We start from the raw sequence: 6,013 nt of genomic DNA, 5'->3' as shown, positions 1-6,013 counted from the left end.
CTTTAGTCTAAAATCATATTAAATGATTGTTGGAGCTTGCAGCATCTATTTCCATGCAAAGCACAACTGAACACATTTATACAAATGTAATCAATCAGCTTTAATTTTTTTTTTTCTGGTCAAAAATTATGATCTATACAGTACTCGGTATATTAAAGGTATTAAAAGGAAATATTTTCTCTTACATTTTCAGCTATAGTTCTTTATATAACTGATGTCCTGAGGCAGGCATTCTTTTTATTTTTCCTTTTCACTGTCACAAAGTGTCAGTTTCTTTATGTTTATAATGCTTGTTATTTGGAATTACAATATCATTTTGATACCTACTGTCTTTTTTTTTCTCTGCAGGTAAGAAATACTTTATAAAGGGGAAAATAGGCAGGTTCAGGTCCTTAGGCTGTTCAAATGAACATAGACCTATTAAAATCAACTGGTGAATGATCTCTCTGCTTTAAATTTGCTCCCAGAACTGAGTTGCCAGTATTCCGGTAAGTTTCACAAGTACCTTGATTGCTTGGTGATTGCTCTCTTAGACAGCAAGTCTTTTAATGACCATTATCAGACAAGAGGTTTGGGCTGGAAAAGGCAGGATAACAAATGTGATCTGCAAAAAATCAATTATACTTGGCTATAAACTTTATGTGTAACTTGCACAGAGCTTTGCAGGAAAGTCTGGAAAACACTAATCCCATAAGAGGGCAGTGAATTTATCACACCATGCCCCTTTCTTCTGTTGCTCTTCAGCTGCTCTGCTTTATATGTGTGCCACTGAAATGTAAATGCCCATCCCACTGAGCAGAGAGCTCAGCAGAAGCCCTGTGGTCCTTGTCAGAGAGCTGTCCAACCTTCCCTATTTGGACACTTTCCAGCTCACTGGGAAAGGGACTGAATTTTCCAAGACTGAAATTCCCAGCACAGGGAACCTCATTTTTTAGACCACATACCCATAATTTGCCAAGGTTGGCAGAGTTTAGGCATTTCTCCTTGCTTTGAACAGTGAGGCACAAATGTTGTGACTGGACTTTTCATCAGAGACCAGGGACCTTTATCTAGTTACTGGAGTCCTGAAGGCAGTTCAGTCTTTCCCCACCTTCACCTGAAGATCTTCCAAATCCCACTGAAGATCTGAGTCTCTGTGTCCCACTTTTCTTCTTGAAGAAGGCACGAGGAAAATGAACACAGGCATGCCCAGGTATTGCAGTTGTGAAGTCAGAATGCACCCAGCCCATCCTACTGCTCCCAGGCAGAATCAGCCACATCTATTACAGGTGGCTTTTTACTCCTCCTTAATGCTGAAGCCTCTAGCTTCCCCAGGCAGTCTATTCCAAAGCCTCATAATCTTTACTGGTAAAAGGTTTTTCCAACCTGAACCTTCCCTGTTGCTATTTCAGATGATTATTTCCATCACACATGTGGAAAACAGCTTATTAATTTTCATTTTGCAGCCTCAGTTTTCTCTTCTGAAGGGCAGATGATCTAGATTTGTTTGTACTTTTCTCATAGATCCTGTTGTCATAGATCTTTCCTCTAGCTCTTCTCTGTATCCACACATCAGAAGGTGCCTCCCAAACTGGATACAGCCCAGTGAGTGATGAGTTCCTATATCGTGTTAGATATGATCCTGCTGGTACACTCCCCATGAAAGTTTAACTTCACACCAGCTTCTCATTAGCCCTTCGTATGGGTGAATGTGTGGCTTGGGATCAGACAAGCTGCTTTTACAGAATCGTTCTGCCAGTTATTCCACACTGGATTTGCGTACCTGCTTGCTTCTGCCAAAGTGTACCACTTTTGTTTGCCCCTATTGAACTGCACCCTCTCTTTCTTCAGATCACTTTTCTGTCATGATTGTGACTTAGCTGATAGTGTCTTAAGAGGTAAAGTCCAAGTCAATGCAGGTAATTCAGCAAACCAAAGATCTTCTTGAAAGCAGTCTTCCTCACCCATTCTTTTGTGTGATCTCTACATTTATTCTGGAAAAGTTCATTCTGCTTCATCAGGTTCTTGTAAGAGTTTGTCTCCGCCTGAGTCGATAGAAATTAGTGAAGAAAAGAGTAGACCTCGTTAAAGTCCTCCTAGTCTCCTTTGCCACATGATCCCAGATTTGTCTCAACAGACCACAATATCCAGTGACCCTGCTGACAGACAACAGACAAACCGAATTTCCCAAGTGAGCCAACAGATTGCTTAAATCCATTTTTCTTTCTTTTTGTGAGAATTGTTTTTTCAGAACAATTTAGATAAAATTCCTTATTACTTGCCTTGAGCTAACAGCCAACACCAGTCCAACACAAAGATTAAAAGAAAACAAAGATCATACAAAAAAAACCTCAACTTTGAATCAGAATTTGCACTCCCATGCAGATTAAAAGCCCCTAAATCAAATAAAATTTGTCAGATGCACATAGGAATCCCCAAGTCATCATAAGTTCCAAATCACTGAGGCACTTTTGGAAGACACCCAGGATTTTAGCAGTACTTCAGTGGAGTTATGCTTCAGTGACAAGCAGCAAAAAAATTGTTAGAAAGAAGGGTCGCTGCCTTGGGTAATGAGATTTATCTTACAGAAAAGGTGTTGGGTCCCCCCACAATCTTTACTCATAAAAGGCTTTTCCAGGTGCAGATTTGTCCCACAAACCAAGCGCTTTGCCACAGGCTCACTACATTAGCACAAAAACACGGCTACGTGGTGCGGCAGATGTAGGAGAATAAATTCTAGTTGACCACAGTTACTACAATATTTAACCATGTCAAATGTAAATCCAAAACACACTTGGAGCTGATCATGCCGGTAGCTAGCTACCCACTTTAAAAGCCAGACTTTGGATGGTACTGAAGTTACAACACTGATGGTGACTTTCATTCTCTACAAACTGCAGCCTTGGAGACATTTGTACAGCAGCAAGTGCTTGCTGCTCCCTCAGAGGTGCACACAGAGTAAAGAATCCAAGTTACTTATGATTTTTTATGAACCCTGATTACAGACAGGTAATAGAGTATGAAATTGCCTTTTTTTTGCGGAGCTGCTTTTCAGAACAGAAAAGGCCAGCTGGGGAAGCGATCTGAGTTAGAGAAACACAATTAAGAATAATTTATAGCTAGTGGGATAAAGTGTTTATAGTGATTCATTGTTCCATCTCAGCATGTGTTCAACGTTATGAGACAGTTTGTTATGGGTTTGTTGTGCCTCAAGTGAGCAGAGACACATTTTAATTGAGACAAATGGGAAAAAAATTGGACAAGAATATTGTTGGCTAAGCGGTATACAGCACGGGGTGTATCAACACGATGCCTCCCCCTCTCCCTCCTACCCAAAGAGTTGTACCAACACAAATGTATTAGCAAAACTCAGCACATTTCTGGGGCTTGTTTTTCCACCTATGGTCATGGCCTTGCTAACCGCATCTGTACTCATTTGTACATGTAATGCCAACTGATGCCTGGACCAACAGGTAGGTGTATAAAATAGAGTAACGGATATGCAGTAAAAGTTTCACAGCGATCTCTGGTCCATCTGCTCTCAAAATTTCTCTGGCACAGCTGCTGGGCTTGCATGTATTAATGTTGAACTGCTTTTGAAACTAGCCAGTGTATTTTGACAATTGTATTAACACAACTTTAACTGGGAGAAAAAGCTGATCTTTTAGTGATTCCCAGACTCAGTATGTGATCTTTGACTGATGATCATGTTAAAAGGATTATTTGAATGTACCAGGCAGTGTGCATCACATGATGTTTGTGCCAAATCCACGACACCAGATGCTTTAATTATATTGCACATATATTTACAGTCTTGAAATTCCTTCTGCAATTACTGCAGATTTTACAGAAACTTTGTAGGTTGGGGAAGTACTGTATGGAAGGAAAAGGGAAATGCTCCATAGAGAATGTTAGTCAATACTATCAAAATCCTCTGAATGCCTCCCGTGGATATACTTCCCCATAGCTGTCCAGTGACAACTCTATACTTTTTTCTTTACCAGAATGCAACACTTAGCAAAAAGCCATAAAAAGTGGACTACTGGCTGAAGCAAGATGGCCTATCCCATGTCTGATACAGACCAGTAGCAGATGCAGAAGACGGCAGATGCAGAAGAAGAGATGAGCATCAGATCATGCATTTCTTGCACATCTTCCAGACTTCCCATATTCACTTCAAAGTCATGTGGACTTTTAAATATTCTCCAGCTTCTCCACATCCCATGCCCTTAGCAATTACTTCTGGCACTACGAACACGGACTCTCAGATGTAAGTGTTCTTCAGTCTCAGTTCCTCAGTTGCAACTCAGACAATCCACATAAGCTAACAGAATACATGGAAGCGTGTGGAACAAGACTTCATTGTGGGACAGTGTGGCAGGAAGGCATCAGTCACCTAAGAAAGAGAAATCAGTCTATGGAGGTGCCAAAAACTTCTGATTCAGCTGAAGTGACTGAGGGTTAAGGGATTTATCCAGGCTGTGAACTAACTCAGTCTCCTGGTTTGAATGCTGGTTCAACCCCCTCCTGGTTTGATCCCTGTTGAATCCCTGATTATTGACACTAAATCTGTGCTAGTTCACTCCTGGGCTCTCTCCTGGCATGTTTTATTCTGTGTGGTTGAGCATCCTGGCCTACACCCACTAAGGTGTCACATAGGTTTAAAAACATAGATTGCGAACAGGGAATCTGTGCAATTTGAAGGTTAAAGTGTTGTGGAGTGCGAAGGGGGCTGGGAGGGATCCTTTCTCTGACACCCATGTGTCACAATATCTCTGGCCTTCCTCTTTCAGCTGTCTCCAGAATATTGGGATCTGCAGATAGTATGGAGCAGAACCTCGATGAGATCCATGGTACAATTCTGTTGATAAAGCATTGGTCAAGTATCAGTAACCTGAATTTTACCACAGGTCACTGCTGCACCACTGGCAAATAATCTGATTCTTTATCACTCCTATTTCTTCATCTATTAAATAGGAATAATGATATTTGCTTTACTTTGTTAAGTACTTTGGGGTCTACAGGTGGAAGTATCTGATCACAACTGAAGTGTGAACAGGCAAATGGGAAAAATGACTGGAAAACTTAACTGAGTGGCTTCAAATCTCTGAAATTGTTTGAGTCTAATTTCCAGCCCTGAATCAGGTGGTATCCTCTTTTTGTCACCACCTGTTGTTCCAGTCTATTTAAAATCCTAGTTTTGCGAACATTACGCCATGTGCCTATGCTAATCCCTCTCTCTTAACACTAAAATGTTTTGAAATCCAAGTTCCTTTTCCCCAGTTGTGCAACATTTTATTTTTTTGAACCCCTCCTGAGCAAAATGCAAAACTAATTTCCCTAAATGGAGGAAAAAAAAAAGGATTTTAAGGCAGATTTAGTCTTCAATCTTTTAACACAATAGTATAAGGAGAAATATTGGGTTGAAACACTGTGATGGGGAGTTAACAAGGGCTCTTTCACAAAATCCTGCAGAAGGGTTTGCTATGGTTTCTCTCACTGAGGTATTGAAATCAGCAGCAGGTGAGACAGAAAAGCTCCGCATCCATCACCAGGTACAGCTGGGCTCCTGAATACAGCTACTGCATCTGTAGGTCTTTCATCAGCGCATCTTAAAGCAGTTATTTCTGTCATGTTTTGATTTGTTTGTGGATTTTACATAACCTGGCTGAACAGGGAGGAGTTCATTCAACCAGAGGAGACTTCATTGAGGAAACAGTGGTGGATTAGTAACACTGTGTGTGTGCATGCACGTATGTGTGACTGATCTCATTAAGAAGCAATTTGTGCTCTGATGGTTTTATGGTTGCTGTGCTACAACCCAGAAAAGAGCTGAAAGGGCTCAGGAGTGATGACAGCAATAGCAATAGAGGTTTTGAAGAGTATTTTTTGTAGGGTAAAGCAAAGAAACTAAATTTTTCTTGCTTTTTTCAAAAGTCGGGGTACCTTGTTTCCTATCAGCTCTGACAGGACTGTTACAGCTCCATGCAAAGCAGGAGGCAAGAGTAAATTACCATCACTGTCACAAGGACAG

This window comes from Phalacrocorax carbo, chromosome 2 (assembly GCF_963921805.1).
Source record: "Phalacrocorax carbo chromosome 2, bPhaCar2.1, whole genome shotgun sequence".
Taxonomy (NCBI): Eukaryota; Metazoa; Chordata; class Aves; order Suliformes; family Phalacrocoracidae; genus Phalacrocorax; species Phalacrocorax carbo.
Note: the sequence above shows the minus strand (reverse complement) of the source record.